This window comes from Grus americana, chromosome Z (genome assembly GCF_028858705.1).
Source record: "Grus americana isolate bGruAme1 chromosome Z, bGruAme1.mat, whole genome shotgun sequence".
NCBI lineage: Eukaryota > Metazoa > Chordata > Aves > Gruiformes > Gruidae > Grus > Grus americana.
Genome location: NC_072891.1, coordinates 34,331,202 through 34,357,717, shown reverse-complemented (window position 1 = coordinate 34,357,717; position 26,516 = coordinate 34,331,202). Strand labels below are relative to the sequence as shown.

At 37.9% G+C, this 26,516-nt stretch overlaps 1 protein-coding gene across 28 annotated transcripts in view; it reads left to right on the top strand.

Moving 5' to 3' along the window:
• The first annotated feature begins 19,594 nt into the window (after positions 1–19,594).
• Positions 19,595–26,516, top strand: part of PTPRD (protein tyrosine phosphatase receptor type D) — a 1,257,748-nt gene continuing 1,250,826 nt past the window's right edge. For all 28 annotated transcript variants that reach the window (XM_054809724.1, XM_054809742.1, XM_054809753.1 and 25 more), the window contains exon 1: positions 19,595–19,708. The gene's annotated coding sequence lies outside the window, so the exon portion shown is untranslated. The remainder of the gene's footprint in view (positions 19,709–26,516) is intronic.

Here is a 26,516-nt window from a genome sequence, read left to right as displayed (position 1 = left end):
GCTGGAGATTTCCAGCTTATGTGGAAAAACAATCCTGATATATAATGCTTTGATTTTGACCCTGCCTTTCCATTTATCTCTAGGACAAACAGGCTTTTTTAGGATACTTGCAGATATTTAGTAATAAATTGTGGGACAGTTTTCAGGCTTTAAGCTGGTTTATCAGCAGACCAAGGAGAAGACCTTGAATATGTAAGATGACTATGATAAACAGACTTTGTTTTATTGTTTTATTCCCTGATGCATTATTTGCAAGTTTTAGCAGGGTGTTGTTTTGTGGGGTTTTTTTTTTCCTAGCCATGCCCACTGTTTGCTATTATCATACCATATTCTGAAAGTAGAGACTCTATACTAAATGAGATCTGGAAGATGATAATTGCCATTAAGGTGACCAATATGTCCCTCGTAATATGATAATAAAAAGTTGCATTTCCAAAGAAGTGCATTTCATATATGAGTTTTGCGTCACTCAGAGAACTGGAGTTGCATTTTTTTTATCAATAAATTGCTGAATATAACAGCTCAAATATCTGAATGTTGCAACAACATTTTGACTTGTAATTTAATACATGCTGCTATATAAGCATTAGTGTTTATTTAGTACAGTATCAGACAGTATCTCATTTAGAATACTATGATATTTCATGATTCTAGTATATTATGATTATGAATATATGGTTAAATATTTTCTGTAATTCTGGCACAGCGTAATTCCTAATATTAATGGAGTTACTGTTTATTGTACATCAATTAGTTTGGAAGGGATGGTGAGCTGCTTATTGCCTAACAGCTAAATGGCAGCAGCAAGCAACTGAGCACCTGTATTTGGATCTCCTTTGTATCCACCTCCTGCTTTGCTAATGTGTATCTGGCACTGCTGCATCAAAGAAAAACTGTTAAACAAAGCTGACAGCAGATAAAAAAAGAGGATGATATTCCAGAGAGAATGACCTCCTTGGAAGAACTTGCTTCTTTTTAGCATCTTTCTCTGTTAATAACGTGTGCCTCAGATAGCCTGTTGGAGACCTCTCAATGGTATTGTAAATTGGCATAGTTTTAGAAAGAAAAATTACTCCTTTATCCATGGCCAGTTAACAGTCTATTTATTAATGCATTTCTCATAGTCTTCACCAAGATAAGCTCTATGTTTCCAATGTTTATTCTCCATTATTTCAAAATAAACAGGTAAAAAACAAAAGAAAAGAAAAAAAAAACCCAAACCCCCAAAGCAGAGAAAAAACCCCATATCTTTTAAAATTTCCAGCTGATTCACAAAGAGAAAGCTAGACACCTTCTAGCAGCAAGTACCATTATGACTACATAGTCTTGTTTCTCAGTATTTTTTTCCCCACTGATTACTCAAACTTTCTGCCCTGAAATTCAGACTGCATCATGACTTTGGTTGTTAGGTCCCAGGGTAATCATGTACTTCACTCCCACTTTGGCCTTTGATACAGGTGTCTTCCAACAGAATCATGCCATCGTTGATCAATTTAGGGAGACTAGTGAGTGAAGAAGACAGAAATTTCACAGGATCGGGACCTAGCCGGTAGCACTTACTCCCACAGATACTGAGAATTCCCACAGGCTTGGCATTTTTCAGAACTAAATATAAAACATGTTTTTATTTAGCTTTCCCCTGATAAGGTATTTTGCTAAAAGATATGCATAGAGCCTTTCTCTCTACCATAGATATATGCACACCAGCACCCTCTTCCTCCTCCCCCCTTAAAAAACCCCCACCCCAATTAATTAAGCTATATGTGTTACAGGGTAAGAATGGGAGAGAAGAACAAGGATGTCTGCTGTTTCTTCTATTTTTAAATACTCCAGAGGCACTTTGATTCTATGGTGATGAGGCTATATATGTATCTAATTCCTTAGTCCTCTAAGGGAGTCACTGAAAAATAAATGTTGATATATAATTGACTCATAGACATATTGCCTCTGGCAATATGCTATAGAAATGGCATCATGAGATCTAGGGAAACAGAACACAGATTTTAGTAACTGACACTTCACATTTTGTAAGTTTATCCCTATATATTTCAAATGTTAATTGGGATTATAAATCTTCCTACATTTGGGTGAGGTTGGGCTTCATCTCCTTGACAGTAACCTAGTATTATATTTTAAACTTACACAATTGAAATGACTAATATCAGCATGAGTTGGAATAGTAAAATTGCATGTTAATTGTAAATTCATTAAAACCGACACTTGCTCTGACATGTGACTGCATGAACACTGTGGTGGTAAAGTGCTAGCAGTGCTTTTTTGACGCTGCATATATAATTAGAAAAAAATTGCTACCTCCTGTCAGGGTTTTCTGTCTAACTGTAGGGTATGTTTTCCATCTCTTTTGTTAATATTACATTTCTGAGGGTGTTTTATTGGTTCAACCAATAACAAGTAGTATTCTGAAATTAAGGGGAATGAAATTGGTTAGTGTATTTATTGTTGCATGTATAGCACAGAAAATAAAATGGGAATTACTGTAGTTTGAAGGCACAGATTTGGGATAAATTCAGAGGGCTGATTTGATGACAACGTCTAGATCGTTAACATTTTTAAGTTTGACTCCTTGAGGGGTATGGTACCTATCAAGCCGTCTTTCTGACAAGACAGCATTCTCCTCAGATATGAATAGACAATGCATTATCAGAGATTTAATAAAAGAAAAGTAGGGGGAGAAGAATCAGAATAACATAAACCAATAGTCAGTAGAAGGCATAACTGTTTAAATACAGCTGGGTTGTAACGCATGTCAGGGAGACTTGTACAATTTTAGAATCTTAAGAGACCATATGTGGGGGCAGGCAGTGGGAGGAATGCAAAATTTGTGGGTTTAAAAAATAACAACAGAAAACCTGTGGCGAAGTTCTAAAAAAAGATTATGTTAATTTGTGATTCATTGCCAAATGCAACTAGAGATTCATAGCACCAATTAAATCAAGTGTTCTAATTAAAATGTGTTTTTGTTTTAGTTCGTGAAAGTTGTGGGAAGTCAGTGACAATGTGTTTCTCTAAACTACCTAATAATTTTAAAATTTCAAGAATGAGGAAGGGTGTTGAAAAAAAGAAAAGGAAGGTTTTGCAGTAAAGTCACAAAACCAGAAATAAGGAGATCAGAACTGTATCTGCCATGCATACAGTTTTGACTTTGGATGACTCATTGAAATTGTGTTTATTTGGTTTATCTCAATGTTTTTAAGATCAAGGATCCATTATCCTGGTAATAAGTTTGTACCCAAGAATTTTGCAACGAGACTGGTGGGAAGACTAGATCTATCCTGTTGCCCAAACTTTAGCTCAGATACAGTATACTGTGGGTAGTGTTCCATGGAAGCTCCAGAGTCAAAGGACACATGCCTAGAGAAGTACCTCAAAGGGGAGAACGTGTAACATCTGTATGTAGAAATTAATCTACAATTGCTGACACAGCATGATCTCCTTTACATGGTTTTTATGTCAACAGAAGGAAATAAATATTATCAGAATTTCAAATCGCCTGGTGTGTACAGATTTGTGTGGTTCTGAATACCTCATTTGGACTTTAGCACTCAATTAAAAACCAAAACCAAATTGTTAACTACAATAGTGTCCTCTCTTTAGTTAAGAAGGTCCTCTGATGACCCCAACCAAGTACCCATATTTATAAAAGCCTTGATGCATATCACACACCTGGGCAGTAGTAGATATTTAGGCACCTTTTACTCACAAAGTTTATTTACTAACTGGTGTAATCTACGAATTTCTTAAAAGTCTCAGCAATTGTATTGAGGAGTTTAAATTCTGTAAAAAGTTTTACTTGGTTTTACCTGAAGCTAATTTGAACCAAACTGATGAACACGAACCTATTTAATTTTTTTGGCATTGCCATTTTTAAAGCAGCAGTAGTGAATTGTTTTGCAGAGATAATCATCCTAAATTACTTCTTCAGCATATTCAGACAGAATTGCTAATCTGGAAAAACACGAATCCTGCACCCGGAATGGACCTTTGTTTTTTTTTTTTCAAATGGGTCAATTCAGCAACTGGTAATGTCACAATCTGTATGAAAAGTCATATGATCTTTGGTTCACTTGTATACAACAGGATCATGGAGGAGTGCCTAAATTTTATGGATCCCAATAGGCTTTATAAGTACAACACAGCATACAAGTAATAAAAAATTATAATTAGAAAAAAGAACTTCCCTGAGAATGTTGTTTTATCTCTGTTGATGTCTGAAGACCTTGTGTATTGACAAAATGCAAAAAATTTCTCAGAATTTCCTTGATTAGTTAGAACATTTAATAAAATTAGATAAGCAATTAAAACATAGGTGTATAAATCATTATATTCCATATGTTACATGGAAATAATATAGTAACATCAATAACATAAATAGCACAGTGAACTGTAAGTCCATCCTAAATGTAGGAAAAAATCAAAAGCATGTTAGCTATAAACTAATAGTGTAAGAGCAATTTAAATGGATTAATAGTATATAAAGATTTTTATAACAATACTGAAATTTTCTTACTGTAAGAAATAATGAAAATGAATAGATTAGATTTCAATTCCTCTTTGATTTTTTTTGTTTGTTTGTTTTACTTTGCTTTTACCTTCCTTCTTCGTGATTAAAAAAAGGACAAGGCTTATTTAGATTTTTTTTAGTACAAGATAAGGTTTCTGAAACACCTGTTCAGACACCCAAAAGAACAATCAGGCATACAGCCAAAGGGGCTGGGGTGGGAGAGACAAAAGATGAAAGATGATCAGGGTAGTAATTAATACTAATTTTATTTATAAGGTTCCATTACCCTCTCTACCAAAGTCCCTGTTGGAGGATCCATGGAGCTTAACATCATAATTAGACAACTGAAGACACAACTGAAAATATTTAGAAAGAACACGACTGTTTCACAAACAACAGCATTCCTGGGGCCTAGAGAGGGGCAGCAGTGGTAGTGAAATATCAGGTCTGCATTGCTCACATCCACCAAAAAAATACTCGCTCCTTTGAGTTTGTAGTCCCTCTAAAGGGCCAGGACGGTGGCTACCTGCACTCCATAAGGCAACAAACAAAAAATAAACAAACAAAACCAAGAAACAAGGCACAATGTTAGGAATCAGCTGAGAGCCCTTATACCCTGAGAACAGAATTGCAGTCTGGGAGCCTAAAAGGAAGGGACACTATTATGAGTGGTGGATGGTTCGGAGGTAGGGACATATCAGCAGAGGCACGCAGAGAGGGAGGAAGGGCCCCAAGAAAAAAGGAGACGTTCATCATACAGGACAGAAAATTGTAGTTCCTGCTGTAAAGAAGAGTTTTCATTTTTGTTATTAATTGAGTAGAACTGTTCTTTTTTTTTGTTGTGCTAAAAATAAAAGTGTATGTAGGAAGTTTGGGGGCAGCATGTCTGTGGCACTCAATTTGGGTGGCAGGAACACTACGAGCCTGCAGGGAATTATGTTGTGTTCAAAAAATATGGAGCAGCTGAATATAGGTACTTCATAAGGGCTGAGCTGTATATACTCCAGGATTTCAGACAACATCATAAACACAATGAAAATGATCTGCCAGTTCTAAAGCAAGAGGAAAATTTCATGAGTGTCAACAGGTCTATAGACTCTGAAGTGAGGCTACGCTTTTAAGGAAAACTACGCATACGACAACCTCTTGCTCGTTATCTATGTCCTTAGTGTGTCTCCAAATTAACTCCGTTACTATTGCTGAGACTTTTCTGTTTGTATTGCTGAGAATTTTCTATTCACGTGCTGGTAGCTTCTAGGCAGCACAGCAACAGTCCAGCTGCTCTGGGCTCTGTTAAGTAAGTGTATAAACGGAAAGTCATTGCCCTATGAGTATATGGTTTTGCAAAAAAAAAAAAAAAAAAAGTCCCTTTTTACTTCTGGCAGTATTACAGAGCAACAATACCTGAGAGAAAATGTTATGAATAGGATTGGGTTTGTGCATCGCCAGTGGAGTACATTGTCAGAGGCTAGGTATGATGTAAACATGCACAGTCCTGCTGAGGTTCAGTAGGGTAAAACTCTAAGAATAAATGTTCAGCAACACTGAGAAAGCACCCTAGTCATCTGTTTCAATGCAGCCGTGATAGCATAAGCTGAAGGAGATTGCCACATTCTAGTGAGATTCCAATTTGGACTGCAGAGCTTTCATTGCCAGAGGGGATGTTTGGGAAGCAATGAGTTATCTTTACTTTTAAGTGTAAATTGACAGATAGAGAGTTCTCCCCTCTCCCAAACCAATTTGAGATCAAGATTTTAAAGTCATTCTACATAGTAGAACCGAATGCTGACAAACAGGAATTCTTTACTGGTGGGTAGTTTGAGTGAAATTCCTGTCTGAATGGAGCTTCAAAAGCAACCAGATACTCCTTTTTTGAAAGACCTCAGTAAAGTTTTTTACCTGGTAGAGACATTAAACAATCAACCTTGAAGATTAGGCTCTTGAGTTAACTTCTAACTCACTAAATAAATTGCAGATTCTCAAAAGTTCTCAAATTCTACTAAGGTTAGAGCATCCTTGGAAGTTTAAGAACAACACAGACATAAAGTGTGGTCTTATGAACCTGCTATTTCTGAGTAAAGGGGCAGTGTATGAGATAAGATTTCTGTTAACAATAAGAAGTACATATGAAAATGTCCAAATCCTGTGATGAAAATGTGACCATATAAGAAATGTTTTGCAGAAGTAGCATCCACAGCTGTTGATGTTTTTCCTTCCAGCAAGTGCAAATACAACTCTACTCTGATGTATTGTAAGCAAAACATTAGAATTTCTAAGAAGAGACAATAAAAAAAAGATTATGACCTATTTTTTGTGTAACAAAAAGTAAGTTTTCATGCTATGAAATATTTGTATATATTCTTTTTTACCTGAAAATTTAAATAATTCTTATTTGAGGCTAACAATGTAGGGTCGGTTTTGGTTTTGGTGATGTTCTCTGTCAAATATGCAAAAGTTTAAAAACTATAACAAAATGTACAAAATTGTTTTTCTGGCATTTAATAGATAGTTCATGCTAATCCTAACACATTTTATTAAAATAAAACCATAATTAATTTTGTAGTTCTGGATTGCAAGGGTGTCTTTACACTTATTAAATGACAGAATTCCTAGTGATAATTTTTTTCTTTGTTACTCTAGAACAAAATATTTATGCAGCATATCCACTTTCATATGTTTGTGTTTTGAGCAATGATTCTTTTCTATGCAAACAACTGGTTCTCCAGTACTTTAAGATCTTTTTTTTTCTTAAAGGTGTATATATTTCAATAACAGTATTAACTCTAATACTAAGCTTAATGAAGATAAAATTTGAAAAAAATACTATCACTCTTATTTCTTTATGTGTATTAAGAAATCATCTCGTAGAGAGGAGACATTTTATTTTCCCTTCTAGTAAATAGTTAATTATAATTCTACAGACCTGCTTGAATTCGTAATTCCACTGGCTTGTAGCGTACATTATTATCAGAATTAAGTCAAAAAGTAAATGTATTTCCATCTTCCCAAGTTCTTGTTTTCCTCCTTTTCTTCTATTTGACATATAATTTTTGGTTAAAGTCAAGATCATAGAGATCACAGGACAATGCAGACTGGCAAGGCCCTGGGGAGGCACCTGCCCGGAACAGGCTCAGTCGTTGGTTATGACCAGGCTGCTCCAGATTTTCCCCAGGCATGTGCCCTCTGTCACTTCCGCCAGGTCCCTGTTAGAGTTTTTGTACGCTCCCAGTCCCAGGACATACCCCTGAAGTACCCATCTTGTTATGAGCCTCCAGACTGACCCATTATCCATTATCCTCTGAGCCAAGCGGACTCACTCCATCATTTTCCCAGTGACCGAAGTGAGCCACTTTCTGTATCTTCCTTTTCTGCACTGGAGCTCTGGCATGAGTTTCTTGTTTAGCCAAGCTTATCTGTTGATACATCTACCTGTTTTCCTGCAATGGACCATTCTTGCATCAGACTAGCCAGCTTTCCTGGCCTCCTTTGACTTTCAGAGCTGCCTTCCCTGGTTTCTCCTATGCCAATTCCCTGAATAAGTTCAAATTTGCTCTAAAAGTAGATTTGATCCTAAAGTCCTCCCCTCCTGAACTGGATCCTGAATGCCACTACTACATCCAAGACAATCATTTTTTTGTCACATATCCAGTAGGTTCTTCTGTATTAGTACAGCTAACCATGAGCAGAGCCAGCTGTGTGCCACCCTTGGTTGGACCATCCAGTACCTGTATCACCCTCCAGAAATCTTCTTACTTGTGTTTCTAGTGGACGATTATGCTTGTACTCTCCTAAAAGGTAAACTTACCACCAGGTCAATGGGCATCCAAAAGAGGAGACACTGCTAAGCACTCACTGCATTTGTCATTATTTATGATTCATGGACATACTAAAAAAACCCCCAAACCAACCAACATTCAAAACCACCAAAAACCAACACAACAAACCCTTACTATAAAAAAGACTAGTGGTTTAATCTAGCTTGTAAATGTCATTTAATGCATCTAATATACAAAGATTCAAGCAGCTAGTTAGGATGTGTTTTAAGGACCAGCTGGACTTCTTTTAAACTTCACACTAATGTTTCTGGAGTTTAAATGCTTCACAGAATCAAAGCTAGATCTTTAATCTCAATTTTGAAATTAAGGTTACTGAATAATAGTCAGTGCTCCCATGTTGTCATCCCTGTGTCCACCAGTATGCTCTCCACTGTGAGAACAGAGATCATGGGACTGAAACAAAAGATGACAGCAAAGACAGATGTGCTTAATAAAGGTTAGACAGTTTTCAAGAAGCAGTTTCAAGCATAAATAAGAGGATTGAACTTATATGTAATGGGATTTTCCAAATTGATTTGAGAGCCAAAAAGTTGGAAAATATATTATCAGTCCAAGATGCCATGGGGACTATATTGATATATGAAGATAAATCCTTTCAATGCCAAATGAACAGAAAGGTGAATATGATGAGGGTGAATGAAGTTATTGGCATTCCAGAATTCCTGGAATCCAATGCTATCGAACTTCTTGAAATGATTAGAGAAACAACTCCTGGCAAATGTTTTGCGTTGTGTATGGCTTATTATTTAGTCAGTGGCTGACTCACCTAACAGTCCCAATAAGAAGTCACTGTAAGAAAATACACTTACTCTCATTGCTTCTCTCTTCAAGAATTCAGGAGAAGTGAATTAGTTAATTGACAACTGAGAGATATCAGCAAGCAAAATATGGGACATTCTGAAAGAACAGAACACGCAAATCCCAAATATATGGACTTGATTCCTGAATTAGGCTGACAGAGTTCTGTAAAAATGCTGGAAGTGCCCAGATTTATAAGGTTTGTACTATCTACAAAACAACTACCTGCACGATATAGCCATGGTAATTATTTTCCTTCCCTTCACCATTATTCTGGGGTACTACCAGCTTCTTTGTGAGCTGCAGTTGAAAATTCACCTTCTCTGAAAGGTAAATGTACTGATTTTCTGTATACTCTTGCAAAGTGCAAAGCGCTTCTGTTTTGTAATGATCATCGTTTCTTTACTTTGAGTTGCTGTAATAAATTATTACATTTACATACTCTGCAACTGCATGTGGGCAATATCAGAGGTTGTATTTTTCTTTCCACTTTTGCTGAGCTGGAATGCACAGATGCCATGGGCCAGGTAGTCCCAGTGCCAGCCTGAGAAGGGCAAAGAGTCTTGTCCTGGCCATACCGGATGGGGATAACTTATCTGGGGCTGTGCCAAATGTTCTGTTGCTTACCTGAGGCAATAAGAAGAGCCTGAGCTGAAGTTTTTAATAGCGATCTAAATAGTGTATCATGATGGAAGAAGGTATTCATTATTACCTAAGTTACCAAAAGAAACAGCTCCTTGGTCACCGCATCTTTGGCATTATATTAGAAGTATGTAAGACTCAGCTCCCAGGACTCTACAATACTAGATTAAACTTCTTTCACACTGTAAACTTTTCAAAACTTAATTTATTTTAATAATGTTAGTTAGCTGGAATTGGAAGGGTTTTATTTGCTATTGATTCTTTGTAATTGAACAAACTGGTCATTAAATAGTCTAGAGATTCTGTTTTCTTTTAAGCAGCCATGTTATTGTACTTCACTCTCATGATACAATTTAAAGAAAAAGTTTCTTCTGTTAGTACTTGGACTGGTGAAGGTCAGACTATGATATTGGGGGAGCTCATCTAGAAATGCTCATGGGCCTGATTCTGAGTTCGTAAAACTGTTGTACATCTGGTTTAGTACTAATAAAACTAGTGTAGAGGAGACCGTAATTAGGGACTTAAAAGACAAATACAACCTTTGTCTTTATTATACCTTAAAATTTAAGACTTAAAATGAATGGTTTAGAATCTGGTGGTTTAGTTGCAGTCTAGTGGCCTCACTGCATGTATGTATTTTGCTGTATAACACTGTGGAGCCTATTACCCTCTATCATATGTAGAACAATATTGGAACATACACTTACTATGTTCTTTCTCATGCAATTTATAAAGATGTGTTTAAGTGTTAGAATCTGGCAGAACACGGAAAGCATTGTATATCTCTGCAACTTATGGTTCTAATCACATTTCCTACGTTAGAGGTTGGTTGTACCATTACAGTCATTGTGTTGGGCACTGTACAAACATTTGTAAGAGACATTCTAAACAGGTAAGACAGTCCAAGAGAGTGTGCACAGGAAAGTTTTTTCTGGTGTCAAATGCAAGTAAATGTTAGTGAAAATGAGAGCAGAAATGCTTAATTTTCCAGTTAAGTCCCTCCTGCTCTGAAAACAGCTTCAGTTTGCTTTTTATACTCAGAATTTTTGTCACAGAGGAATCAAATTTATCTGTGACTCATCTGAAATCTGACAAAGTATATTGGGATTTCTGGATAGTGTGCTATTCTAAATCCAACAGTGGAAAGACAAAACCACAATACTACATCTTGGTTTATTAAAGTTACTTGAATTCTGTAAGCAGTCTAATAACAATAACAGTAGATTTATTTATTATATCAGACAGAAAATAGACTCTATATGATCTTCTATGGATGGTTTTGGATTATATGGACAATAATTAATGTGCCTTGTCAATAATATGTAAGAACAATAAAATTTGTGAGACACTGACATGGCCTATGCACCAGTTTCCTTGTGGTGTATCCAGTCTTGCACATTGAAAACAAGAAGAGTTGCCTATTTACAGTAGTTTAAATTCCATCTTTTTCCGTTTTTGCAGTTAGCATTTATAAATTTATAGGTTTAGAAATATTTCACTCTAAGTAATCAAGAGAAATATTGCAATGGGTGGGCGCATTATTTTCTGATTGTGAGTTTTGCCTTTTGGAAGAGTATCAGTGTTTGTTTGAGATTATACTTAGAGAATTGTTGATAGGAAATTTTAATGTGGAACATTTTTCAGAAAAGTAGGAATTTTCATCTTGTGAAATGCTTAATGAATTTTAACTTTAAAATATTTTTTAAATATTTTTTTCTTTGGCACATCATTATAGTATATTTGCTATAAAACTTTGAAGCCATTCTATTGAGTATGCAAACTCTGCAACACATCTTAAAATATTGCTTTCTCAGGCAATATTTTCCCAACAGCAGTGTCACTTTAGATTTAATTTTGTTCATCCATAGGCTTTAATGTTTCTTCACCGTCATTATGCTTGCCAACACCAGTACTGGCACTATATAGCTGTGTGAAACTGTATCACTTACCTAATGTCATAGCAAATTGCTGAAAATACTGATCATTCAGACCCAGGCTGTGCAATTCCTCTCATCTATCCTCTCTACAATAAAGTTTCACTTTGACCCAAATTTCCCTTCACTGCTGATAGATCTAGTATTGCAAATCATAGACTTCTAGACTGCTGAATCATGAAAACAGGTTTGTAGGAAGGTGATTTCCATAAACAAGAAATGGCTGTTACATTAATCTGTCGGTACATCCACTATTTTTTTCCCCTCTTGTTCTTTCTTCATCTTTCTCTTTCTTTCTTTTTCTTTTTTCCTCTGATCTTTCCCTGTATTTCGCATCTCACAGTTCTTGGTCATGTTCAAAAATATGCATTATAGGTGTCAAATTTTTGCTAGTAACTTTACTGATGATCTAGATTTTGAAGAAATGTGAGATAATTCCTACTCATAGTTTTCTACAGAACCATGCAATAATTCATAGAGGATTTTGCACAGTTTGTATGCAAAAGCTTATGGAAATTCCGTAAGTTTCTTTTGGTCTTGAAGTTATGTTAGGGAAGCATAAGCATTGTAGCTGATCAACCCCTGCTCAGCACCTCAGCACATTTACTTCTCCACATCTGAAGGGATGACTTCAAGAACATCCTAACTTTTGCATTCCTTTTCACATTACATACTCTTTTCTATGAATAGTTCAGCCAATAGTTTGTAGAATTAAATCAAAAAGTTACTGAGAATATTACAAGTTATATTCTGAGTATGAAGTTTCAGTAGAAACTGAGAACTCTAAATACCATGTACAGCTTGTACCTGAAGTATGTGACAATTTAAGAATAGTGTCCTATCTGTGGATATCCACGTATTTCTGCAATGAACGGTGTAACAGAGGCTAGAGCATAATAAACAGTCCTACCTCCAATTATAGTTGCAAGAAGTAACAGAAAACACCAAAGTGAGGATAAATCTTAATTTAAATAGGCTATTGAAAACTAATTGGGCCTTAGAAAAAAAAAAACAAAACCCCCACAAAAACCTGAGAATAAATTAGCTTTTCACCAAAAACTGAATTATACAGACTAAGCATTTCTACTTTCCAGACACTATGAAATGCTTCTGACAAACATTCCTTTGATTCTCTAAACCAATTATTTTCTCTGAAGATTTTATTCTTCACTTAATTTGTATTTAAAAAGTATTTTAAAAAAGTCATTACAGAACATTTTAAGTTGCATAGGCTTGGTCTATTGATTCCAATGGTATAAAGCTTTTGGGTTTAATTTGTGGAGGAATTAAAGAGATACCCATTAAATCCTAAAATGAAAAGGTGAAAGTAATCAGATGGGTAAGCCAAGAAGGTAGAAGAGATTTTATGGTTCATGAAGACATGATTTGATGTATTAAAAAAAATCAGCATGTATTACATTAGTCCACAAATTAAAAATAACATGCTTATCTGACACACATTCCACCAGGGACATAACCGAAGACTTTTCTGTCTTTAAATCATTAGTATTATAGAGATGAAGGTCATTATTAAAAGACCACAAAGAGAACTAGAATGTTTTTTATCACAAGGTACATCATTATCTGCCTTAAGGAGTTCTGCCATCAGTCATCTTTTTTCCCAAAAGTATCACCTTATTCTCTCATCTTCATAGTTTTACTTTATTTTTAACAGTTCACTTCTTTTTAGTCAAGGATATAAAACATATGCTCAAGACATATCTTGTAGGAATTAGTGAAAAAAGAGGCTTTAAGGTGAGAACAACATTGTTTTTTTTCCCTTTCATTTCAGAAATCTTGTTATCTTCAATCTGTAGTCCAAGTGTAAAAGAAACTCGACCAAAATATCAGTGGGTGGATTAATGAAACACTTGTCAAGCTCTTACCAGGTCCTCTGCTTAAGAACAGAGCTGAGGTTACTCATTTGGGGACCAATCCTGTTCTCACTAAATTAAATGGCAAAATCTTGCTTTATCTTCAGTACTGCAGACCAGAATCTAAATCCATAATGGACTACAATCTCATAAAACTTCAATGCATCTTTTAATGTACACTGAAATCCCTGGAATTTTTCAAAGCCTACATGAACATCGGTATTGATATACTGGTCAGACGTGTGGTCCAGTCAGGCTTTCAAATATAACACCAGCTATTTCAGTGAAAGAAATAATAGTAATGCAAAAATATATTGATGTTGGATACACAGTCCTTCATATTTATTCTCAGGTTGATTGCTAACAATTACAAATCTACTTTGACTCAAAGACATGAAGCTCTTTTTCTGTGGGTTTTTTTTTTTTTTTTTTGTCTCCTTGGCTAAAATTAAGCAGGTGCCTAGCCAGAGCTAAGCACGTTCAGTAGAGTCACACTAAGGAGTTTTGTTCCTTAGCTAATGCTTGTTGCTCTAGTGAAATAACAAGAGACAGTAGTTCTACGAAATCAAACATAAACAGAGGTTGAGGGAGAGGGACACAAAGGGAAATAGCTTTAGACTGTCAGATCCAAACACTCTGACCCAGGCTCTACAGTTTAAATGTTCACGACATCAACCTGATATTATTAAAGATAGAGGCAATTCTTCTGTGCAGCGTGAGACTGTTAACACAAAAAAGGTCAGGAATAATAAAGAAAAATTATGGCATTCCACTGTACAGGAAAAAATACTTTCTCAATAATGGGGATCCAAAGATCCATTTAGTCCCTTGATCAAAAGAAAAAAAAAATACAATTAAGAATATCTTGTATAACAACGTAAACTAAGTTTTATTTTTAAACTTTTTTTTAAAAAATACTACCAGATACAAGTAGTATTACCAAAAGTTTCAAGTACATACACTTGGAGATATGGTGGTTGTTGTTCTATAAATGAACACAGTTAATATATAAATGTGAATGTCCTATAAGATTTTTTTTTTCTCATTCTGTCACGCTCTCTGGGCTACAGTCCTTCCCCAGGAAAAATTCCTATTATGACCCATGAGACATTTTGCTCTTGGGTGTGTACATAGGCCTTTGTATGCAAAGGAACTCCATTCCAGCAACCTGAAAATAAAAGCTTGTTTCAGCAAGTACACTTTTAGGCACCTTGCAATCCAAAGGTAGGAAACACCTTCTCAAAGATAAACTTCTTTCATTTTGTAAGGAAGCTAATTCATATATGTGCATGCAATTCTTTCTTAATTTATCCCATCATGTGCAGATTTGGAGTATGTGTAGCGTATAGACACAGACTTTGAACAATGGGCAATTACATTTCACATACAGTGAAAAGAAAAATACATATCATCTTTTCCCTGTCACATTTTCACCTGTCTGCTTTAAGATATGATTATTGGGAAATTATATTAATAGTGGTACTATGCAATTTTTCATTTGAATGTTTTCCTTCTTCCTTAGAATAAAGTGTTTAGCTCTGAGCAGTTCCAATAAGGAAGGTACAGATATGGGGAGCTTGTGCTGATGGAGCTGCATCACGCAAATTAATGATGTGAAGATATTGGGGCTTCAGAGCTGCTTGCAGGCACCTGGTCTTTGCAGGAATGGTCCTTTTTGCCTTCCAGGTGGTTACAAATTGCTGAGTCATCCTTTCAGTGTCTTGCAGGAGATGTTAGACTGTCCTAGTAAAAAATACTCAAGAGGAGTTTCACGACGCATTCCTTGCTGTGTTCTTTCCCATGTATTTTCTAATTCCTCTTCTCTCATAACTTTTATTTTGGGATGGGATGATTTGACCTCTTTTTGTTCATTGTAGTTATAAATACACTACACAGCAAAATGTCTCCTGCTTTTCTTTGGAGATGTTAGTCCACGAAAAGCAGAAGTCTGAGGATTGAAGTTGGTTGAAAAAAAAGAAGCATGTGTGCCCACAGAGACCTAAAGGTGGAAGTAAAATAAGATGGTGTTTTGCATCTTAAAACTGTCAGGTTTGCAGTTTTCCTAGGCTTGCCTCTTCCTTTGCACAAGCTTCATTATAATTATTTTTAAAATGTCCAACCTCAGCCATACTTTTCAGGGGTGGCTTTCAAAAAAGAAATAGATTATGCCCAAAAAGAAGTGCTGGTGATGTATAAAATAGCGTATTTACTACTACAACTAATTACTAAAAAGCAGATATGCAAATCACTGTGTCTTAGTTGGGTACAGGTGCAGTACTGGCTCTATGTTGAACTTAATTATTTCACATAATAGGTGTCATAAGATCTGGCAGGCGCTGCAGCTTGTAGATTTTCTTAATTCTGATACATTTTTATTTCTAAATTAATGTTTGGAACATTTTATTTTTATTACTTGTTAAGTTCTATGTGATTTTGCATCCCCATGGATTTTCTCCCAGTTGGTCTCATGTGACCAACTTTGCGACACTTTCTAATGTTGAATTCACTGCAGCCTTCACAAACTTTAAAAAGCATAGTGTAATGCACAGGATGCAGAATGAGTGCAACATGCTATATTGCACAAAGCTTTGGTTCTCGTGAAAGGTAATATATATCAATATATTCCAAATTGTAGAATTTACTTCTGTGAAGAAATTTACAGTGAAATGCAGGAATAAGACATAGTAAGCTGGAAAAATCAAAGTCAAAGAAAAAATAAAGGGAAAGACTGAAGGTCAAAAGGAACAGAGCAATGAAAGATATAATTCCAATTTGATAAGGAGCGTTAAGATGTTAGAATACATAATTTTCTGTTGCATTTAGCAATGGTTTACTGGGTAGATAAAATCAGTTTTGCAAACATAAGTGACGCCATATTTAGTTGTAAATTAAAGCAGTACTCACAAGTGATCTACCAAAGGGGAGAACACCACTGGGAGGAAGTACTTAACTTGCTCTGTTGCCCTGTCTAAATAATACAATAGCACGGTTTTCAGGCTCCTGGTTTTTTTCCTGCTTTTTAAATAAAGGGTGGGGAAATATTTTTGCTTTTTTTTTTTTTCTTCCACACACCCCCCACACCCCCCAACGCTGAATCTTCATGCTTTAAACTAGGTCAAATTGAGTTGTAGTGAACCTTAAAGAAAAACCGGCAATGCTCAGTACCAGGTGTATCAAGAGCTCTCCATCGCCTGTACTCTTTCAAGGGTAGCGCTTTGCTTTGCGCAGGGTAAACCTCGGAGCTGAAATAATACCTGCAAGCGGACGATGCGCCCTCTGTCACTTTTAGGATCGGAAGCTCCCACCTAGCCCTTTTTCGGAGTGGAGGCCGAGTGTTTCCCCTGACCCGCTGCCGTGCGGTAACCGCGGGGCGAGCCCGGCCCGCCGCGCCCGCGGAGCCCCTTGCCCGCTCTGCGCCCGCCCCGGCTCCATCGCGCTGCTCCGCCTGCTGCCACGATCTGCTGCGCCCGGCAGCGGGGCTGGGGCGACCCTGGGGCGGGCGGAGCGCCCCGCTCAGCCGCCCCACGGAGCGCGGAGGCGTTCTCGGTCACGCTCCCTCCGCAGGCGGTAGGGATGTGTCACCTCGCAGCCTTCGCCAGAGGCCCCTCTGGCCGCGCTGAGCTTTTGGAGAGCCTTGGGCCCGCGCGATGCCTCTCCTTTGGTTTAACCTGAAGCTTGAGCCTTAGCCTGAGGAGGTGGTTACGGCTTAGCAGTTGCGGAGCAGCAGGGGACCAGCAAGCCAGAACTGGGGTTGGGAAACGCCTATCATGGAAAGAAATCACCTTGATTCAAAACATTCCGGTGGAAAAAAAAAAAAAAAAAAGCTTCTTAAAAAACAAGAAATCAATAGGATGTAGCCAGTATGCTGAACAAAGTTTTATTTTAAAGCAGATGAAGTGAATTTTTTTTAAAAAAGAAAACCAAACAAACCCTACAACACAAAAAAAAGAACAACAACAAAATTCCTTTTTTAGTCTTCCATAAACGGTTTAAGGTCTGTGAAGAGCATTTGCGTTGTGGGGAGGTAAATGATTGCAAATGTTCCTCTTGGAAGACGGTATTGACCAGCGTTAGAAATACCTTCATAAATTAAATCTCGATGGGATCTATTTCTGGAAAAAATCTTAATTAAAAATAGCGCACACACAAACTGTATTCTAAACAAAAAACCCTCCACGCCTTCTCCTCTCAGACTGTGTAGTGTTATCAGTGGAACTGGAAATCTTACAGCGATCGCCCCAGTATTTTTCTGTAGAGAAGAGGGTGGGGGGGCTCTGACGGCTCTCATTGCTGGGAGATACTTTGAGGGCAAAGTAAAAGTGCCCCCCGGGAGCAGCGCTCTGCTGCCGCCGTCGCCGCCGCCGTCTCTGAGATGCTACAGTATCAGGCGGAGAAGAAAAGAAATGAGTTTGGAGTTGATGTACACGCCGGAGCAGCAGTAAAAAGATATAAGATATCGACACGCTCAGCTGCATCTTGTTAAAAGCTTCCTGCGGGTTGGCAGAATGAAATCTTTATTTAAAATACACAAACTATCGTCAGGGGAGGAACGGAAGGGAAAACACTAAAAGGGCCAAACGCAATGCTTAACCCACCGGTATAAGCAAAAGAGGAGGAGAAGCGATGAGATTGGTTTGGGGCGAACGGAAGGGGGGGTGCCCTCCTTGCAGCCCAGCCACGGCAGCCACCCGGGGATTCAGTGTCTCCACTCAGCTTTGGAGAGAGACTTTCTCTTTGATGGTGATGATGATAGTTGCTCTGGTAGGGGAAAGGGACTTACAAATACCAGAAGCATAATTTGTGCTCACACTTGGGTGTGAACGATAGGAAAACGTGCCTCGCCACCACAGCCACAGCAGCGCTCTCCTAAGTGGTGGTAATATTATTATTTTATTATTGCCAGCCGGTGGCTTTAAAGGTGCATTATTTTAATGCATTATTAATTGTTTTCCCAGGGAGAGGAGGAAGGTGGGGATAGGGCTTATTATTATTAATAGCGAGGAGCTCGCTCGCTCGCTCCTTTCGCACACACCGGGGAGCGCGGTGGGAGGAGGCAGCGCCGGGGGGAGGCGGGCGGCGGAGCGCGCCCCGCTACCGGGCTCGCTGCGCGGCTGCGGCGCGCACACGCGGGGCTCGGCGCAGCCCCCCGCGGCTCCCTTCCCGCCTCCCCCCCCCCATCCCCCCCCTCAGCCCCCGTCACCCGCCGCCGGGCGGAAAGTTCCGCGGGCAGCTGCCGGCGCGGTCCCCGCCCGGAGCGGCACTCTGCAGCCATCACCTCCCCATCCCCGGCTCCGCGGGGGGAGACGTAGCTCCGCGGCCGCCAAAGTTGCGGCGGGGCCGGGGGGCCGCCGCTGCTGCCAGCCATCAAGTGGCTCGTTAAGGAAATGCAGGTGAGCGGGCTGAGCGGCGGCGGGGGGGGGCTGCGCCGGGCCCGGCGGGGAGCGCGCCCCCCCCCGGCCCGGCCCTCCCCGTGGCCCCGGGCCGCCCGCCTGCAGCCGGCAGTGCCTGGCACGGAGAGCGGGCGGCGGCCGCGCCCCCACCGAGAGCCGCTCCGGCGCCCCCCCGCCCCGCACGCACGCACACACACACGCGCGCGCACACACACACACACACACACACACACACGCACACCCCCCCCACCCCTCCTCCCCACCCCTCGCTCGCTCCCTCTCTCCTCCCTCTCCTCGCTCTTTCTCTCCCTCCCTCTCTCTCTCTCTGCCGGTCTCATCGGAGAGAGTTGCAGGTACCTTTCCTCTCCCCTCCTCGCCAGCACACCCCCCCAACTCCCCCCGCACCAAATTTTAGGGTGCAGGAGCCTCGAGAGGGCTTTTTTTTTTTAATCACTGGTAAAAAAAAAAAAATTCTTTGGAAGGATGACTCTTTTGCAGGAGTCTGCTCTGAAAGCAGGGATACCCCAAGGAGCTAGCGGCAGCGGCGCTGGATCTCACCAAAACAGAACTGCCTGATGTGGCATGTGCTTCTCTCTCTTTGCAGTTCCTTCTGGGCCTGTGTGGACTAGGGGCACAACGCGGCGCCTGACTGGCAGGAGGGGAAAGCGGAGACTCCTTCAGGTTTCCAAAGAGGTCCGAGCGGACTGTATTAGTAAGTAAATACTCTGTGCTTGGTTTCTGTCCCTCTGTTCTCCTGCTCCTCCAAACCTTTTCTTAACATACACATACGCATGCACACACGCACCCTTTTATGTATATATACATCTATCTATCTATCTATCTATCTATCTATCTCAAGATGTGTGTGTGTGTGCGCGTAGTTCTGCTTTTAAGTCACACTGTTCTGGTCAGAGGGCAACTTGGCTGTGGTAACTTGAACAGTTTTCAGTGGGAAAAGTGCATGAAGTGGTTTGCTCATATTTTATGAGGAAAGAAAATCGCAGGTGAACACTTCTGTAAAGAAACTGAGTGTGTCAAGTATTGTGTAATGTCTACCTTAGTCCAAGTATAGGTATGTGGTAGATTACAGACAAAATCTAAACAAAGAGAGGCTCCCTCAGGAGGGGTCTACAGCACGGTGTGACCTGCTAAGTAATGCCAGGTGACAGGGCATTTAGTTTGATGTAAAATGTGCATGGATTATAGATAGTAAGAGTGTTTTTTCTGCATTCAGTTGTAAGCATTTTTAGTCCACATCTCTGAAGTTGTTGGATTTTTCATTAAGTTTTATATGTATAAAATGTATGTATATTTTTTCTTGTAATGAGGATGACATTACAGACAACAGCTTTGCTTTCCAAGTGCTTTTACAGGACATACTCAAAAGTCCTGATGGCACTTTTTTAAATAGGTGTGAAAGATCTAGGGGAAACAAGAAGATAAACTCATTTAAGAGGGTTTCGTGAACTGTAGGACTGAGGTTTGCTGGCTGAGCTGTAGAGTTGACAGAAGATACAAAGATCAAATAAAGGTATATCATGAAGAGTCTGCTGTTAGGTGTTGGTTGACACTAAATATATCTGCATCTGGGGAGGAGAACTTTTGCAGGCGTTACTTCTCTTGGGACAGTGGACCCATTATCGACATTTGCTGCATCTCTGGTAGAGGAAAGAGCTAGTACTAGTAGTTGAGGGTTAACTGTTTCCTAGGTAGAGGGAAGAAATAGGGATGAAAAGTATGTCAATGAAAATATTTGCTCATGTTTGCTAATATCTAAATAAAACCTTTGTGTTATGTCAGTAGAAATATAGTTGAGTCAGGTGTTTTGAATGTACTGGAAGGAATCAATAGCATTTCAGCATTTTTTCTCTATTCCTGCCAAATGGACTTGGATTTAAATTCTCCATGTGTTATTGTATCTATTGTAGAGACAATACGGATTTGAATTTGAATGAAATAAACTTACTTCTTTACAAATTCTTGACAAATTTCAGTTATTTTGCAGTACAAATTCAGAATAATATATGGATACTGTAAATAAATACACAACTCGAATATTTCATGTGTTATGTTTTTACTGTTCACCTAATCAGAATTAACTTGTGCTATTAGAAGCTGTTAAACGTGCATTTACGAGTGTATTTTATTAAGTATCTCAATGTGAAATTAATGTTGCATTTTCAGGTGTAATTCAAAATCAATCACAACTAATAAATGTCACCAGGAGTGAAGGTTTATTAAGGTCAAATTAAATGCTTTCTTTGTGAAGTAAAGAAATTAGTTTATGTCACAATAATAAAGGTAATTAGACAAAATTTATTTAGGAAATTAATGTGACACAAGCAGGAAAGGCTAAATCTGCAGTAGCAGAAGGATGACATTCAGGTTGCTTTCAGGTATTCATAATACCTGAAAGCTAGGAATTATTACAAAGCATAGGCTACAAGTTCTGAGGATGACTTTTGTATTGCAACACAGTACTCTTTGGGTAATTGACAGTAACATTTATGACAGAAAAAATATGAACTTGGAATAAAAGGATGACACATCTGCTGGCTTAGTAAGGAATCCTACTGTTATTGTTTTAGTACTATGAATTTATCTTTCAGTTAAAAACAAAGCTTCCCCCCCACCTTTTTTTTTTTTTTTTTGAGTATGTAACATTTGACATGGCTCATTGCTGTGTTGTACTCCCTGTGGGCAGAGCATTAAAATAATATATTCAGATAATTTGCATCAACTGTTTTGAGACTGCATACAGAGAAGTTTATTAGGTTAAGCTTTCTGTTCTGCTAGGTGGTCCCAAACATGCATCATGCAATGTTGAATGCCTAACAAAGTGTCTATTTTTACAATAAAAGAAAAGAAGATTAAAATATATTTGGCTAATCAGATAGGAACGACATTGTTTAGTTTAGGTTGAATCACAGCATACTTAACGGCTTTATTAGTTTGGAGCATACTCTTCATTATTTGTCTTTTGGATTTTCTTTAAATCTAGGATATCTCCTGGCAATACTTCAGTATCTGTATGAAAAATGACTTGACACATACTCCACTTTCGCTGTAATTACTACTTGCTACTGTGGGAAATGACCTGAGTCAAATCCTGGCAATTAAGTTTGATACATATTATATTTGATCATATATGTATGTACAATCTTGATGATAATTGTTGATATAATTGTTGAAAATGTCAAATCGGGTCGATCTAATTCAGAAGAAACAACAGGGGACTTAAAAAAGACTTCTTGCTCTGAAGATATAAAGTTGATAAAATAAAGTTGCATGTGTCAGCAGTAGTGCGTTTTATTATGCAATTGTTCTTGTTATTCAGATCAGATAATGGCCTGATGAAATATATAAGCAGTCTGCAGGGAATTAATGATTAATTCCTCTAACGTGTGCTTATTGTTGGAATTCTTACTAATAAAATCCTACATACCTGCAATAGTTTGCAGTGAAGTCAAATAGCATTCTCTGTATTAATATTAATCACTCAGTATACCCATGTACTACCAAACTGTGGTGATAAACTGTGATGGGAAAATTATGACAGACTATTCATTCTTTGTTACATGTGGCTTTACTGAAGAAACTGACAGTACACCAACAAACATGATGCTCGATAGCATAAACTATATTGAAATGGTGGATATGATACATATCAAATAATACACAGATGTTTTAATCAGCCTGCTTTGTGTGTCTTGTTTTAACATCTTACACAGCATTAATAACTTTTATGTGTATGGATGCTAATTCTCCAGGTTCCAAGTACTGTAGCAAGTTGGAGAAATTAAGATAGCATTGACTAAATTGGAAAACAGGCCAGTTCAGCATTTTGGGAAAGGTTACTGATGCTTTTCATCAGTCCACAGCTTGTTTAGTGTGAAAACAGATTGGTACCTGAATCCCACATATTTAGAGTAAGCTTAATTGATTTAGTATCACTTTGAAGACCTTGTAAACAGCAAATGTGCTTGGCAGCAAATATAAATTTAACAGTGGCATTTATGCAGATGATCTGTAATTTAGGATTGGATTTCGATATCTGTACTCAAAGAAAGCAGTTTTTTCCTTCATTAGTAGCCACAGGGATTCTAGGGAAACCAGCTGGGGAGAAGGAAACATTCAAGGCGTTCTTTAAAAAAGAAAAGAAAAAAAAAGGCCATTGAAATATCTCAGATTCAAAAGTATTTGCACTGGAGAATGCCTGTTTATGTATTTTTGGATTTTTTTGCCGCAGATATTTTATAAGGTCATTAGTACTAGAAGTTTCTTAAAGAGCTTTTATGTTATCCCTCCTTCTAGACTTGCCACCTTGCAGTTTTGCATCTATAATCCTAACAGAAACTCTGATAAAGTTAACAAGGGGTTTTATGTCACAGTGATAACAGAATGATGACAGTAGGGTCACAAAGTATTGACAAGGAGTGTATTTGGTCTATAATTTTTTGGACATATTTGATTGCAATGAAAAATGTTTAGTAGCAAACAGATGGATTTGAAATTCCAATAGGAAATAAGCAGTAGGCATGGATGAATTAATTCTCAAACAAGAATTAAATGTACTTTAAATAAAGACTGAGAGGGAAACATGCACATGAGATTAGGCAAAAAGAATGCATAATGGGAGGAATTTTTGGCATTCTTAATACTATTAGATGCTGTCTGATTTTTAGTTTATCTATTCTAGTAGCTTCTTTAATAAGATTCTGTATAAAACAATAACTGAAAAGCTAGCAATAAATGGAAAGCTACAGAGAAATTATTACTTTTATGGTCAATATGAGGTTTGAATTACACATCTATTTTCATTTGTTGTCAATAGTTGCAGAAATGGTCCCATTTCTCCTATATTTCTATTCTATTAAATATGCTTTATTAAATGAAAACTATTGTGCAAGAAATCTCATTTTTTACATTCTGTTTTTCTCTACTATCAACTTTGTAACTACTTCTAAAAAGTGGATTTTTTTGTTAATGCATAAGCTTAAGATCTAGTTTAATAAGATTTTAGCTGAGTGGATACTGCAGGATCGGGTTTATAAAATAAGTTTTATAAAATTTCTGTCAGTAGTACTGTAAAATTTATCAAAATACTAATATGTTTTAAATCTATGCCGAATACAAGCATGCTTTAAATGCCTTTAAAGTTGTTTGCAATACTATTACGTTTTCCAGATTATGCACTTAGATTGTGCTGAAATATAAAATTAAGGTTTTAGAGATGTATTTGGAGAAAGAGGTTTCTTGATGTGTATGTTTGCAATATGAAGAAGGCTCTGAATAGTCTGATGATTTTTCCTAAGAATGCTGTGTGGAATTTGTTCCAGCTGTAAGCAGCGTGAGCTCATGTACTTACCAGTTAAAAGACAGATACGTGTTATAGGCCCAGTCCTCTGCTCTCTCTAAACGCTGGGTCTAGAAAAACTTTCTCTGTGGCAGTCAGTCCCATGCCTAAGTCTCATCTTGTTGTGGAAAGCTGGAAGGGTGTTTAAGCTGAGTTCTTCAGTATGTTTCAGGATGTTTTTTTCAAAAGGTTAGGTGGACATTCCAATGCCTATGGTGCATTCTGCTCTTCTCCTGATTTTAAAAAATAAGAGCTGTACACAATGGCTGTCAAGAAATTACTCTTTCTCCAAGCTGCTTATTTGGTTTTAAATTACGTAGCTCATTTGCAAAGTATGTGTAACACTGCCAAGCAGTGAAATGTTAAATGCTTATGCTTTTTGTTCACAGTGGAAAGATGGTTTGAAGAGGAAACTGTTTCAGCAATGCTGATTGCCTAGTCTGTAAACATGAGGACTCGTGGTTTAATGGGATGTGGGACTATTTAGCTGTTCTAGTTATTACTGAAGCTGTGTGAGTAAGGTAAACTATTTGCAGAGTGCTCAAGAAACCTCCCGGCTGGTGAGCTTCTCACAGGTGACAGAACAATTGCTTTATGATGATTGATTTAAGGTGAGCAACCCGAATAAAGGTCCTCTGGTGGCAGCAGGTTGGAAGTGTACACCAGCCAGTCTTTTGGGAGCTGTAATTCCTAAGGTTACTGCAGCAGAAGTAACTGCGTAAGAACAATTGCATCTACTCTAGTCTGGAAGTAAAGTGATTTTTAGACTCTCATGCAGCAGCTTAACAGTCAATGTGGGAGTATGTCAGGCAAAGTAACTTTGCTCTAGCTTTGACGCATTCTCTCTCTCTCTCTCTCCTACACTTTCGAAATGTATCCTTCCTTGTGGTGCAAGACATACAGTCTCAGCAGGCCCTGTGCTACATAGGACAGCACCGAAAGTAGTTCATGTTCAGCTCTGTGTTCTCCTCACTCTTTTAGCCGAAAGTGGCTTTTTCTGTCTTTAGCAAAAAAATAGTCCTCCACATTGTAACTAGATCCAACATACCATATTAATTTAAAGTCTAAAGATTTATTTTTTTTCCCCTAAAGAGGAGTTAAATAAGAACGTTTATGGTACAATTTTTAAATCTACACTGAAAGACTTAATTTAACCTTAAAGTCAGGTTTTGTATTCAACTTCTGATGAAGTACAACATACTTATGTGCAGGTATCGCAAGTGTAAGGGAGAGCAATGACATAACTCTTACTTGAGTGGCTACAGAATTGCTGGCAATAACAAAGTTAAACCAAAATGTCTGAATTGCTGTCCATTTGGGTAGAAGGACCTAAGAATATCCAGCACATTTATTTAAAAATCTCAGAAAAAATCCTACAAGATAGTGCACTGACTCAATCTTGAAATATTTTCTTTTACATTGAAAGGAATGTGCTGTGATGTAGCATTAGGCAAAGCTCAATAGCAAATTCAGTTCTCAATGGAAAGGGTTGGAAGAGGAGAATCCATATGAGCTATCCATGTCTGCCTGAGTTGCTTTCCTTTTCTTACTGCAACCATGAGGTTGCCAGTTGGCATCCTCACACTTCTTCAGAGAGCTGGAAAACCATAAGGAGTGCTGTCTTCATCAGAAATCATAATAGTATCATGAAATTACAGTTGATACTTTTATTCATCTAGTTTTTTCTAAAGGAAGCGTGTGGGGTTTTAGCTGTTAATTATTGTGGGTTTTGACCATAACAGAAAAATGTTATCATGCTCATGCATTAATAGTATGAACCAACTCCTTAACTGTCAGTATAGCTAGGATATTAGAGTTCATACCATAAGGAGTCAGACTTGAAACTTGTTTTGAGACCTGTAAAATTCCTGCAGTGGGAGGAATGTGCTGGGAGGGGCTTGATCAACATTAAATCATTATTACTGAAATATCCTACATGTGCTAGTGGAAGTATGTGAGGAATATACAAAAAATTCTCTTTAAGAGGAAATTTAGTTAACTTTTTTATACTTCTGTAATCCCCTGCACATCTGTAGGTATGGATAATTAATAAAAGTGAATTTAAAATAATATATTGCATATAACCTGTAATAGGGTTTGTGTGCCTACTGTTCATAGAAATATTCCTAATGAAAAGTTGTATTAATCATTGGTATTCCTTCAC